We start from the raw sequence: 11,364 nt of genomic DNA, 5'->3' as shown, positions 1-11,364 counted from the left end.
TCAAGGTTTTAACCTCCCCCCACACTTAAATTACACATTGTCCCCAACGTGTCCCAAAAAGGATATATTTAGGTTGAATATGTAAAAAGTGCGGAAAAATAACAAAATTTCGCAGTTACTGGGCATTGGACACGGGGGCGTGTTGAATGAACACGGCCCGTGCTCAAAGTGCCAGTTACTGGGTTTTTAGAAAACTTACAGTGGAGTGAGCACGGGGTCGTGCCTGGTGGGCACGGCCCGTGTCACTTTTTGGAGAAAAACTTTTTGACATTAGTGGACTGGGCACGGGGGCGTGTTGGGTGAACACGGCCTCGTGCTGTTTGTCTGTTTCAGTTAAAAATGCAGGTTTTTGACGTTTAGCTCCTGGTTTCCGGGCTTGGGGACCACTATGCTTAGTGTGTCCAAGCCTCTCATGGTACATGTGTTCTACAATACTACCACAACATAACATAATACAACAAAACCATCATAAAACCTAGATTACGAGTGTTCAAGTCTAACCACCACCACATCATCCAAACATAAAAACAAAATGCAGGATAAAAGTGTCTAACTGAAAGTAAATTGTCTTAAACGGGATGTAGTCCGAGGAAATGTCAGATTGTTCAAAAGGGTGAGAGGTTTAACCTGCATGACAACCATGTCTCCCACCACCAACGCTGTCTAATCAGAATCCGTCGTCCTCCTCCTCCTCATCGTCGTCTCGAGCCACCATATGATCCCGGATGCAGGTGATATCATGTTGCATGGAGAGGATGTTGCGTTCCATGCCTCCTATCTAGGTGCTTGAGCTTTGGCCTAAGTTGTAAGCATTTTTCGAGACTTGCATGGTTTCCTGCATGATGTTATACAAATTCATAAGGTTAGGAAAATCAGATCCTCCTTGAGATGAGGACCCCGGGAATTGTCCGGGACAAGGACGATTCGTTATATCTTCGATCGCCAAGATCATGTCCGGGTCGTTTGGATTCCAAGCACGACCTCTTGCATCCTTAAAGTGCATGGTACCGCCGAGGCAATCAATGATGAGATTCATGCTACGGCAACCGCGAGATCAACCTTGGTAGTACCGACACCTTTGTTGAACGATGGTGGAGTTTGCTGAATGAAGTGCTTGAATAACTTAGCGATCCATCCTCCGAAAAAGATCGGCGTTTGGGTGTCCACGGTGGCGTTGGCAGCCATGTTCCTAAGCAAGATGTGGGCGACATCAATGGGTTGGTGAGTCACGAGACAATAGAGGATACTAAGCTCCCGTGTAAGATCCTTCCAAACATTACATACTTTATATAATATTTTGGTAGTTTCTAAAATAAAATGCTAAATTTTATATATAAAAAAAAACGAAACTTCAATGTAATAGTTTTAACACCAAGTTAAAACCATTCAAAATTCCCCACTTGTTAACATATGTTGTTATAACAACACATACACAATTTGCAAAAAAACTTCAAACTATATTTACAAAAATTTGATAAAACGACACCAAAGTGTTTAGTGACCAAAAGTCATTGTTTCATTTGCGGAAGCTTCTTTCGTATACGTGTTCGGTTCTGTTTCACTGCTTGATCTTTATCCGCAAGTTGATACTGTTACCTATGACCAAAATCACCCAAAACATTAGTTATGTGAGTTTATAAGATGATTAAACAGGTCTGAAATATCAAAACACAGCAACCAGCAACATTTATAGCATCTGACGTGCGGTCGTGGGCCGCGATAGAGAGCGGCTAAGCTCTCGCGTGTGACAACTCGAGTTTCTGACTTTCACTTTCGCATTAAATGCGCGTTGACTTTGACTGTTTAGTTGTCTGGATTGTGGACTTGAAATTGTATGCGTTGTGTTTTAATGAAACGTATTGTCGTGTTGCATATATGTGATTACTTGCTGTGGTAGAATATAATATTAGAAATATTATTAAAACACTTAGTCTAGATCGAAACATGATATGCAGATCGAAGGATCTCGAAACATATCCTTCGATTCGAAGGATCAACTTTCGGTTCGAAGGATCTCGAAACATATCCTTCGACCAAGGACTTTATCCTTCGACATCCTTCGGCCACGAAGCATATCCTTCGACTGGAATTCAGATCCTTCGGCCCAGTCTTTCAGATGGGCTTGGCCCATTTCTGTGATATGTTTATAAACGTGAATGCATGAAAGTCGACGGTTAGTTTCAAAAACCCTAGTTCCCTTGTGTGTGTGTGACGGCATATAGCAGACCTACTCTCTGTTCGAAGGATTTCAATTCCGTAATCCAGATTTCCGGTTAGTATGTGATGTTGTTTATGATGCTTTGATTTCATGAGTAATAAATTGTCTTACAACATATTGTTAGTATGTTAATCGGATCTGTTTTGATGATGTTCAATGATAATGTTTTGTGGATCGGCTATGATAACCGGATATGTGTGTTAGTATGGCAATATGTTGTTAGAACCGGACATTATTTGCATGATGATCGGATAATATACGAATTGAATTGTCATGGTTGTTAAGATGTTTATGTTAATCAGGTTTATAATCGGTCGAATATTGTAATCGGACATGGTTATGTAATCGGCACCTATGTGTAAATTGGATAGTTTGAATGATCTCGTTATTCAGATTAGGGTTCTTGATAAACATGGGAATCATGCTTGTTTGATCTTGTTGATGTTAGCTGATTTGTGAAATTGTGTTAATTGATAATCGGTTAAACTTGGAAACGTTGTGTTAACGTAACTGTTATTTGTCGAAGGATACATGTCCTTCGAAACATAGTCCTTCGAACCATAGTAGTGTTGACCGAAGGATAGCTTTGATCGAACCATAGTAGTGTTGACCGAAGGATAGCTTTGATCGAACCATAGTAACTTTGACCGAAAGATAGTTTAGACCGAACCATAACTTTGACCGAAAGATAGTTTGGACCGAAAGATAGCTTTGACCGAAAGATGACATTGGTCCGAAACAGAACATTTGGTCCGAAGGATAATTGTGATAACTGTTGTCGAAAGATAACAGTTGGATTCGAAAGATACTAGGGATTTATGAACCTACTTTGAAAGATGGAAGGTATACTTGAATTATTTGACATGCCATGCTAGATGATGAATGTTTACATTTGTATTTGTGTGACAATCGACTTGCATGCGTATCATTTCGAACATGAACTGATTTGTTATACGTGCATACAATAGGACTTGATTAATTACTTGTGAGTACATAACCTAGCATACCGAGCAAACCAAGGTGAGTTCACACTCTTACCAAGGCATGGGATTCCCGGGGTGTTGGGAATGGGATTGAAAGGATAAGGTTGAATAGATACACTACTGACACTATGACTAGATTACTATATTACTATCCTCGGATGTGAAGGATACCTATACTGATCACTATCCTCGGTTGTGAAGGATACCTATACTGATCACTATCCTCGGTTGTGAAGGATACTTATACTGATCACTATCCTCGGTTGTGAAGGATACTTATACTGATCACTATCCTCGGATGTGCAGGATACCTATACTGATCACTATTACGGCCCAGTAGAGCCACCTGTTACAAACGAACTTACTATTACGCATTTACTTTCTGTGAACTCGCTCAACTAGTTTGTTGATCATTCTGTTACATGCCTTGCAGATCGTTAGGTACTTGGAGCTTGCACTGGAGAAGCGGGTCGTTGTGGACAAGGATCGTGGCTTTTCTCTTGAACTATTATGATACTTAAAACTGTTAACTACTACTGGTTTATTTACTATGCTTCCGCTACATTTTGAAACGATGATTTGTTTGATCACCTTTTGTATTGAATGGATGGTTTTCAGTTATATTACTTAATATTAAATGCATGTTCAATATGATTGGTGGCTTGATCCTGGTCAGTCACGCTCCCAAGCGGTGATACTCCGCGTGTGGATTTTGGGGGTGTGACAGATTGGTATCAGAGCCATTGGTTATAGAGAACTTGGTTTTAATATGGGAAAACGTTTTTATTAAAACCAGACTATAACCAGAACAGTGCTCTCAACGATCCACAACGACGCTTCGCTCCACGTGCAAGACTCAACTTCCTAGGTAATAAGGTTTATGTTTATTGCCTACATGCTAGAATTTGCATAGAACTTTGCTCGTAGTATGCTTACATTACCTTGCTCACAACTTGTCATTGCATGAGAATACTTATGTGCTTACACTCTTCTGTCATCGCACTGTTCGCGAACCTTTCTCACTTATGTTGCCTTTGATGTGAAGATCAATGGCCGCACGAATTACCATGACTCAAGCCCAGCTAGAGGCTCTCGTTGCTGCGGCAGTTGCAGCCGCCCAAGCAGGTAGTATACCCTGCAGTATAGACACTAGGATCTTTAGATCCTACATTAATTCTCGTACTTAACTTTGCCCTATTCGTACACAATAGGTCAACCCGCTCAGCAACAGCCTGGGTGCACCTTCAAGAATTTCATGGAATGTCGTCCTAGCTCGTTCAGTGGCACGGAGGGAGCAGTTGGACTCCTCCACTGGTTTGAAAAGCTCGAGTCGGTTTTCGAAATGTGTGAATGCCCTGAGGCTCGCAGGGTGAAGTTCGCCACTGGCACACTTGAAGGGATTGCGCTCACTTGGTGGAACGCACAAGTGCAGATCTTAGGGTTGGCAGCTGCTAACGCCACACCCTGGAATGAATTCAAAGAACTGATCAAGAGGGAATACTGCACTAGAGAAGACATCCACAAGTTGGAGGACGAGTTGTATAACTTGAAGATGGTTGGTTCGGAAATTGAAGCTTACACCAAGAGATCGAATGAGTTGGCTGTGTTATGTCCAACTATGGTGGACCCTCCATACAAGCGTATTGAGTTGTATCTCAAAGGGTTGGCACCAGAAATACAGAGCCACGTTACCTCGGCTAATCTCAACAACATCCAGGAAATCCAGCGTCTCGCTCATCGCATCACCGATCAGGCAGTGGATCAGAATAAACTGCCTAAGCGTATCAGTGCTACTGCTACCGCTACTGCTTCTACTACACTTGCTACTCCCAGTGAAAGTAAGAGAAAATGGGATGGGGATTCTAGCAAGGGATCAGCTTCAGTGCAGTCACAAGCTCAACAGCGAAAGACAGACAGTTACCAGAGTCCAAGTCAGCACTCCTCAGGCAGCCACAGACAGGGAAGGTATCGAGGAAATCTTCCAAAGTGTAACACCTGCAACAAGCATCATCGTGGCCAGTGTAACCAGGTTCGTTGTCAAAGATGCCTCAAGACGGGTCATGAGGCCAAAGATTGTAGAAGCCCTCAACCTGCAAACCAGAATCAGCAGCAACCTCAAGCACAGCAGAATCAGCAGCAGGGTAACAAAGGGTGTTTTCATTGCGGTGCAGAGGGTCACTTCAAAAGGCATTGCCCTCAGCTGAACAGAAACCAGAACAACAACAACCATAACAACAATCAGGGTAATGGTAACAACAACAACGGGGGAAACAACAACAACAACGGCAATGAAGCTCGTGGTCGTGCATTTGTGTTGGGTCGAGGAGATGCAGTGAATGATCCCAATGTGGTTATGGGTAAGTTTCTTCTCGACGATATTTATGTTACTGTCTTATTTGATTCGGGTGCTGATACAAGTTATATGTCATTGAAAATGAGTAAATTATTAAAACGTACACCAACACCTCTAGACACCAAACACGTCGTAGAACTAGCCAATGGTAAAAGTGTAGAAGCCGCGCATATAGTCAAGGGTTGTAGTATTGTTCTAGCGGGTCAGACTTTCCCGATTGATCTCATACCCATAGTTTTGGGTAGTTTCGACGTCGTCATCGGTATGGATTGGTTATCCCAACATCATGCGGAGATCTTATGCAAAGAAAAAGTTATTCGTATTCCTCGCTCCAGTCAAGAACCTCTCGAAGTACAAGGTGACAAGAGTGGTGCTGTGGTTGGCATCATCTCTTACTTAAAGGCGCAGAAATGTTTACGAAAGGGACATACTGCCATTCTGGCACTTGTCACTGACGCATCAACAAAGGAAAAGAAGCTGGAGGATATACCAGTTGTGCGTGATTTTCCTCAAGTGTTTCCTGAAGATTTACCTGGTTTACCTCCTCATCGTCAAGTTGAGTTTCAGATTGAGTTAGCTCCTGGAGCAGCACCAATAGCCCGCGCACCGTATCGTTTAGCTCCAACCGAACTGGAAGAACTGTCGAAGCAGCTACAAGAGCTCTTGGAAAAGGGTTTTATTCGTCCAAGCTCTTCGCCTTGGGGAGCTCCAGTGTTATTTGTGAAGAAGAAAGACGGTACGTTCAGGATGTGCATCGACTACCGCGAACTCAATAAGGTGACGGTGAAGAACCGTTATCCTCTTCCGCGCATAGATGACCTATTCGACCAGTTGCAAGGGTCGTGTTACTATTCCAAGATTGATTTAAGGTCAGGGTATCATCAGCTGAGAGTCCGGGATGAGGACGTCTCCAAAACCGCTTTCAGAACTCGCTACGGTCACTACGAGTTCTTGGTTATGCCGTTCGGTCTTACAAACGCGCCTGCAGTATTTATGGATCTTATGAACAGGGTGTGCAAACCCTATCTCGACAAGTTCGTCATTGTTTTCATCGACGACATCCTGATTTACTCCAAGAGTCAGGAGGAGCACGAGCAGCACTTACGTCTTATCTTGGAACTTCTTCGAAAAGAGCAATTGTACGCAAAGTTTTCAAAATGCGACTTCTGGCTTCGTGAAGTCCACTTCTTAGGCCATGTGGTGAACAAGGATGGGATTCATGTTGATCCATCCAAGGTTGATTCGATCAGAAACTGGCCAGCACCACGTACACCGACAGAAATACGCCAATTCTTGGGTTTGGCGGGTTACTACAGGCGATTTATTAAAGACTTCTCAAAGATCGCGCAACCACTTACTATGCTAACACAGAAAGGTGTCGTTTACAGATGGGGTAATACGCAAGAGACCGCTTTTCAGTACTTAAAGGATAGGCTTTGCAGCGCACCTATTCTTTCATTGCCAGAGGGCACAGATGACTTCGTGGTATACTGTGATGCATCCATCCAGGGTCTTGGATGTGTGTTGATGCAACGTGATAAAGTGATAGCCTACGCTTCGCGGCAACTCAAGGTTCATGAACGGAACTACACGACGCACGATTTAGAGCTGGGAGCTGTTGTTTTCGCGCTTAAGATATGGCGACACTACCTGTACGGTACCAGGTGCACGATTTACACCGATCACAGGAGTCTCGAGCATATTCTTAAGCAAAAGGATTTGAATATGCGTCAACGGAGATGGGTTGAACTTCTAAACGACTACGAATGCGCAATCAAGTATCATCCAGGCAAGGCCAATGTTGTGGCTGATGCCCTCAGTCGGAAAGACACTCTACCTAAGCGCGTGCGAGCGCTACAACTTACTATTCAGTCCAGTCTTCCTGCACAGATACGAGCTGCTCAGTTAGAAGCACTGAAACCCGAAAACGTCAAAGCTGAAGCCTTACGCGGCTCAAGGCAACGCATGGAACAAAAGGAAGACGGCGCCTACTATGTAACGGGGCGTATTTGGGTCCCACTTTATGGCGGTTTACGCGAGCTTGTAATGGATGAAGCCCACAAGTCTCGCTATTCGGTACATCCAGGGTCGGATAAAATGTACCACGACATTAGCACTACTTATTGGTGGCCTAGTATGAAGGCTCACATCGCGACATACGTTGGAAAATGCTTAACCTGTGCGAGAGTCAAGGTTGAGTATCAGAAACCAGCTGGTCTACTTCAGCAGCCTAAGATACCACAATGGAAATGGGAAGAAATTTCCATGGATTTTGTTACCGGTCTGCCTAGATCTCAGCGTGGGAACGATACAATATGGGTCATAGTTGATCGACTCACCAAGTCCGCACACTTCCTACCGATCAAGGAAACGGATAAGTTCTCCACTCTCGCAGACGTTTATCTTAAAGAAGTTGTTTCGAGGCACGGAGTGCCCACCTCTATTATTTCGGATCGCGATGCACGATTCACGTCAGAGCTTTGGCAAGCGATGCACAAATCCTTCGGCTCACGATTAGACATGAGCACAGCATATCATCCTCAGACGGATGGGCAGTCTGAGCGAACTATTCAAACTCTAGAAGACATGCTTCGAGCGTGTGTTATCGATTTCGGCAACGGCTGGGAAAAGCACCTCCCTTTGGTGGAGTTCTCGTACAATAACAGTTACCATACCAGCATTCAAGCCGCTCCATTCGAGGCATTGTACGGACGTAAATGCCGGTCACCTCTCTGTTGGGCAGAGGTGGGGGATAGTCAGATTACGGGTCCAGATATTGTAGTGGACGCCACAGAAAAGATTGCACAGATACGACAACGCATGGCGGCAGCACGCGACCGTCAGAAAGCCTACGCGGACAAGCGTAGAAAGCCATTGGAATTTGAGGTCGGGGACCGGGTTTTATTGAAAGTTTCACCCTGGAAGGGTGTGGTTCGATTTGGTAAACGAGGCAAACTGAATCCGCGGTACGTCGGACCATTCGAAATCTTAGAAAAGATTGGCAAAGTAGCCTACAGATTAAACCTACCAGCTGAACTTGGTGCAGTTCACAATGTATTTCACGTGTCGAATCTGAAGAAATGCCTATCAGATGAGACCCTTATAGTTCCTTTTAAGGAACTCACTATCGATGAGCGGTTGCAGTTCGTCGAGGAACCAGTTGAAATCACGGACCGGGATGTTAAGGTCCTCAAACACAAGAGAATCCCTCTTGTTCGAGTTCGTTGGAACTCCCAGCGTGGTCCAGAGTATACCTGGGAACGCGAAGACCAGATGAAAGAAAAGTACCCCCAGCTATTCGAAACCAATGCATCCACTTCTGAGGCTGAAGCTACTACTACTGAATTTCGGGACGAAATTCCAAACCAACGGGGGGATGATGTGACACCCCAGGAAAACCAGTGAACAATGTAACTTACCTAGCTTCCTCAGTGAGTGCGTACCAAATTTCGGGACGAAATTTCTTTTAAGTTGGGGATAATGTGACAACTCGAGTTTCTGACTTTCACTTTCGCATTAAATGCGCGTTGACTTTGACTGTTTAGTTGTCTGGATTGTGGACTTGAAATTGTATGCGTTGTGTTTTAATGAAACGTATTGTCGTGTTGCATATATGTGATTACTTGCTGTGGTAGAATATAATATTAGAAATATTATTAAAACACTTAGTCTAGATCGAAACATGATATGCAGATCGAAGGATCTCGAAACATATCCTTCGATTCGAAGGATCAACTTTCGGTTCGAAGGATCTCGAAACATATCCTTCGACCAAGGACTTTATCCTTCGACATCCTTCGGCCACGAAGCATATCCTTCGACTGGAATTCAGATCCTTCGGCCCAGTCTTTCAGATGGGCTTGGCCCATTTCTGTGATATGTTTATAAACGTGAATGCATGAAAGTCGACGGTTAGTTTCAAAAACCCTAGTTCCCTTGTGTGTGTGTGACGGCATATAGCAGACCTACTCTCTGTTCGAAGGATTTCAATTCCGTAATCCAGATTTCCGGTTAGTATGTGATGTTGTTTATGATGCTTTGATTTCATGAGTAATAAATTGTCTTACAACATATTGTTAGTATGTTAATCGGATCTGTTTTGATGATGTTCAATGATAATGTTTTGTGGATCGGCTATGATAACCGGATATGTGTGTTAGTATGGCAATATGTTGTTAGAACCGGACATTATTTGCATGATGATCGGATAATATACGAATTGAATTGTCATGGTTGTTAAGATGTTTATGTTAATCAGGTTTATAATCGGTCGAATATTGTAATCGGACATGGTTATGTAATCGGCACCTATGTGTAAATTGGATAGTTTGAATGATCTCGTTATTCAGATTAGGGTTCTTGATAAACATGGGAATCATGCTTGTTTGATCTTGTTGATGTTAGCTGATTTGTGAAATTGTGTTAATTGATAATCGGTTAAACTTGGAAACGTTGTGTTAACGTAACTGTTATTTGTCGAAGGATACATGTCCTTCGAAACATAGTCCTTCGAACCATAGTAGTGTTGACCGAAGGATAGCTTTGATCGAACCATAGTAGTGTTGACCGAAGGATAGCTTTGATCGAACCATAGTAACTTTGACCGAAAGATAGTTTAGACCGAACCATAACTTTGACCGAAAGATAGTTTGGACCGAAAGATAGCTTTGACCGAAAGATGACATTGGTCCGAAACAGAACATTCGGTCCGAAGGATAATTGTGATAACTGTTGTCGAAAGATAACAGTTGGATTCGAAAGATACTAGGGATTTATGAACCTACTTTGAAAGATGGAAGGTATACTTGAATTATTTGACATGCCATGCTAGATGATGAATGTTTACATTTGTATTTGTGTGACAATCGACTTGCATGCGTATCATTTCGAACATGAACTGATTTGTTATACGTGCATACAATAGGACTTGATTAATTACTTGTGAGTACATAACCTAGCATACCGAGCAAACCAAGGTGAGTTCACACTCTTACCAAGGCATGGGATTCCCGGGGTGTTGGGAATGGGATTGAAAGGATAAGGTTGAATAGATACACTACTGACACTATGACTAGATTACTATATTACTATCCTCGGATGTGAAGGATACCTATACTGATCACTATCCTCGGTTGTGAAGGATACCTATACTGATCACTATCCTCGGTTGTGAAGGATACTTATACTGATCACTATCCTCGGTTGTGAAGGATACTTATACTGATCACTATCCTCGGATGTGCAGGATACCTATACTGATCACTATTACGGCCCAGTAGAGCCACCTGTTACAAACGAACTTACTATTACGCATTTACTTTCTGTGAACTCGCTCAACTAGTTTGTTGATCATTCTGTTACATGCCTTGCAGATCGTTAGGTACTTGGAGCTTGCACTGGAGAAGCGGGTCGTTGTGGACAAGGATCGTGGCTTTTCTCTTGAACTATTATGATACTTAAAACTGTTAACTACTACTGGTTTATTTACTATGCTTCCGCTACATTTTGAAACGATGATTTGTTTGATCACCTTTTGTATTGAATGGATGGTTTTCAGTTATATTACTTAATATTAAATGCATGTTCAATATGATTGGTGGCTTGATCCTGGTCAGTCACGCTCCCAAGCGGTGATACTCCGCGTGTGGATTTTGGGGGTGTGACATCGCGAGCCGCGAGCCCGGTCGCGTGTCGCGACGGAAATCATTGTCGCTGTCGTGTGGCGCGACGGTGATGTTTTTCCAGCGAATTCAGGTTAAAAACCTGCATTTTCCAGCCAAACTTGATTTTACGAAAATGATCATAATTCA

Source organism: Helianthus annuus, chromosome 11 (assembly GCF_002127325.2).
Source record: "Helianthus annuus cultivar XRQ/B chromosome 11, HanXRQr2.0-SUNRISE, whole genome shotgun sequence".
NCBI lineage: Eukaryota > Viridiplantae > Streptophyta > Magnoliopsida > Asterales > Asteraceae > Helianthus > Helianthus annuus.
The sequence above is the reverse complement of the archived record's forward strand: the minus strand, read 5'-3'. Positions refer to the sequence as shown.